The 3498-nt window shown below is 65.1% G+C and overlaps 1 protein-coding gene across 1 annotated transcript in view; it reads right to left on the reverse strand.

The window, feature by feature from the left end:
* Window positions 1-3498, reverse strand: part of LOC103249238 (SH3 and multiple ankyrin repeat domains protein 2-like) — a gene marked incomplete at its 3' end in the record, with an annotated part of 146971 nt that overhangs the window by 2597 nt on the left and 140876 nt on the right. The window lies entirely within an intron of this gene.

Genomic DNA, 3498 nt, shown 5'->3' on the forward strand with positions numbered 1-3498 from the left:
CTCCCCCTCCCCCGACAGCTTCCGCGGCCGCGGGCGGGGGGCCTCCCGGGAAGAGGAGGCAGGTGACTGCAGTCGCATCCGAGCCTCTGCGGACGCGGGCCCCTGGGGGGCGGTGGATTTGCTGCGGGGACGGGAGGAAGGGACTGGGGCTTCCCCCCAGGGGACCACCCAGAGCCTCGCTGTTTGTCTCCTGCCGTGGCACTGCTTTCTTTTAAGGAAAGGAAGCCAAAAAGCCTCAACTTTGCCGAGACTCCTCTGGGTTCCCCGAGGGCACTCTGCCATGGGACCGCCCGGCCCCGGTGGCCGCCCGCCGCCCAGCCCTGCCCTCTGCGTGGCCCACCCAGGCGGAGGGGGCCTGAGGCGAAGGCTGCCTGCGCCCCCCGGGACTCCACCGTCGCCTGGAAGGCAGTCGGAGCAGCGCGCGGAAGGCTGCCTGCAGGGTCTGGGGGCCTCCTGGGAGCGTCAGATGCGAGGAGAGCCCGCAGGCCAGAGGGCTGGCCAGAAGGGGCTGAAGACGGGCCCCTAGGAGCCCAGCAGGCCCCCTGCAAGGGGAGGCCGGGGATGCAACCGCCGGCGGGGTGGGGGGCGGACTCTGGGTCCCAGAGGGAGGGAGGTCGGTCAGCTCTGCCGGGCATGGGCATGGGATTTGCTGCCCATGGGAAGCACAGGGCCCGGCGTGCCGCCAGATGGTGACAGCACAGCCAGGGCAGATTGGGTAGCCCCGGGAGGAGGGGGGACGGGGCAGGCGTTGATGGCAGACAGGCCCGGAGCATCCTGGCCGGGCCGCGGCCTCTGCAGGCCCCCGTTCAACAGATGGGACATGTGAGGGCCTGAGAGACGGGAGGGCGCAGCCCAGCGGTCACCTCTGTGCCGACCCACTCCCGTGTCCTCCCCTGACGGCCTCGGAGGCCACACACAGGGCCCTGCCAGGGCGACCTGCCTTCCAGGAATGTCTCTGCACGCCGGTGACACACACCTTCACCACTGCAGACCAGGCCATCCAGAGTGACCGGCCATGGGGGCCCAAGGACTTGGGAGGGGGCTTCAGAGCCTTGCTCTGCCCCGATCTCCAGACAGCATGCCGAGGGCAGAGAGCCTGGCTCTGGGGAGCTCTGGCGCAGCCGGGGGTCCATGTGGCTCACCTGTCCTGCTCAGGGTCCCCAGACAAGGGACGCAGCACCTAGGAGCCAGCGGGCAGGGAATGGGAGGGTTTCTCCCAGACTCAGTTTCCCTACCCACCGAGTGGTAGTGAGAACAGTTGGTGGGTTCTGGAGATCACCCCAGGCCCTGCTAAAGAAGGCCATACTACAGTGGGACAGGAGGCCCCAGAGCTGTCCCCAGAGCCGCTGTTAGTCACCGCAAGGAAGTCCACCAGGACCCTGAGCCCCAAGGAGAGGGGAGGAGGGCTGGGGGCTTGATCGCTGTGAAACTAGAGGCCCACGCGGTGCCTTGGCCCCCTTGGCCTCTACGGAGGCCTCCAGCTTTTTTGCCTCCACCTCCAGCCTCCACCAGAATGCAGACTCAAGTCCCTTCAGGGAAACACCATCTAGCCACCCCCCTCACGGCCCCTCTGAACTCCAACGAGTGGATCAGGCGGCTCTTGCCGTGGCTCACTCGTGGCCAGGGAGGGGCACACCCCACAGCCCACCTGAGCCCCTTCTTCTCTGTGGAGGGTTCGTGGAAGCCCCCGGTCACCAGAGCCAGGGTGTCCCTCAGCCCTCCCACGTGTCAAGCCTCTTGGAACGCTGGAAGGAAGACGCCCAACCCTGGGGGCCTGAGGTCACTGCCCCGCTCTCGCCCCGGGACACCTGGGGCTGGCGATGTCTGCCTCCGCCCAGCTCCAGGGCAAACCTGCCATGTGCTCCGGGCACTAATCCCTCCCGCTGGGCAGCTCTGCCCACAGGGCCAAATGCTGCCCTAACCTCACATCCCCAGGGCGAACGTGCCATCTTCCGCCCACTGTTCCCGGGGCTGCTGGGGCTGCCTGGACATTTGTGGCTGTCTCCTACTGACCTCACGAGGGCAGGGGCATCCCAGCATGGTGGGTGCAGGCACGGGAGACGGCTTGGTTCAAGCCCCAGCTCTGTGCTGACCCAAGGTCACTCTGACCTTCTGAGCCCTGTTTTGCAGAATGAAAATAAGAGCTCTAGCCGGGCTCGGGGGCTCAGCCTGTCATCCCGCGCCTTGGGAGGCTGAGGTGAGTGGATGGCCTGAGCCCGCGGGTTCGAGACCTGCCTGGGCAACTTGGTGAGACCTCATCTCTACAATAAATCAAAAATCAGCCGGGCGTGGTAGCGCACGCCTGTCGTTCCAGCTGCTTGGAAGGCTGAGGCGGAAGGATCGCCGGACCCAGCGGGTCGAGGCTGCCGGCCACTGCACTCCAGTCTGGGTGACAGAGTGAGACTCCAACTCAAAAAAAAAAGAAAGAAAAAAAGAAAAGAAAAAGAAAAAGAAAACAAGAGCTCGAAGCCATCCGCCCTGCACCTCGGGACTGTCCAGCATGCAATGGCATTCACATTGGTGGACAGCGAGTGGGGTCTCTGTACGCGCCACCCCCCCCCCTCCTGCCAACTCCGTCCTCCCGCGGGGGCCCTCAGATCTTGCCATCCCCCCCGGGGGCGCCTTCTCCGCAATCCTGACCCATCTGAGAACCTTCCGCCCCATGCCTGTGCCTCTGTCTTGCAGGCCGGTGGCACGGCTCGGTCTCGCTTACTGAGTCAAAGGCCAAACCCTAGTCTCCGGCAAGACAAGGACTGTTTCTAACGTCTCTTTCCTGCCTCCCTTTGGGACCAAAACAGCCCCCGGCTCCTGCCCGCCAGGGTCCTACCTCGCCCTCACTCTGCCAACGGCCCTGGTGCTGACATCTGCCATTCTGGCTCCTCGGAGCCTCAGTTTCCCCATCTGCCTTGAGAGCTTGACAAGGAACAAGTAAGGCCGTGTCCAATAAACGTCCCCATGAGGGCCAGGCCCCCTGGAACCGGGAGAAGCTGCTGAGTGTCCCCCGCGCCCCCTTGTGCTGGGCAGCCTAGGAGCAGAGGTCCTCCCCCAGAAGATGTGACCCCCATCCTGCAGATCACCCCCAGTGCCTGCCGCACCCGTGGGAGCCAGGCGCCCCATGTGTGCCCAGAAGGGAAGTAAGATGGGGATGGGGATGGTCCCGGGGCTCCCATCAGCCCACAAGGCAGGCACAGCTCAGCACGGCGGAGCACCTACTGCATGCAGCTGGCTCAGCCCTCAAGGCCAGAGAGGACAGAGAAGATGGGGTCCCAGGCTCCGAGGAACTGGTCATCTTCAGAGTGAGTCACAGAAGGCCACGGGACACGCTAGGGTGGACGCCACTTCCGGAACACAGGAGCTCTTATCCATAAGGCCAAGCCCAGCCCCATCCCCAGGCCATCGCCCCCAGGCCATCACAACCCCACCCCCAGCATCAGACTGGGAGACCCACCCTCAGGCCCTGGGAAGGAACCTCCCGAAGACAAGAAACTCTCAGAGGGT

The sequence above is a fragment of the Carlito syrichta genome, unplaced genomic scaffold, assembly GCF_000164805.1.
Source record: "Carlito syrichta isolate Samal-C Ts95f unplaced genomic scaffold, Tarsius_syrichta-2.0.1 Scaffold118030, whole genome shotgun sequence".
Taxonomy (NCBI): domain Eukaryota; kingdom Metazoa; phylum Chordata; class Mammalia; order Primates; family Tarsiidae; genus Carlito; species Carlito syrichta.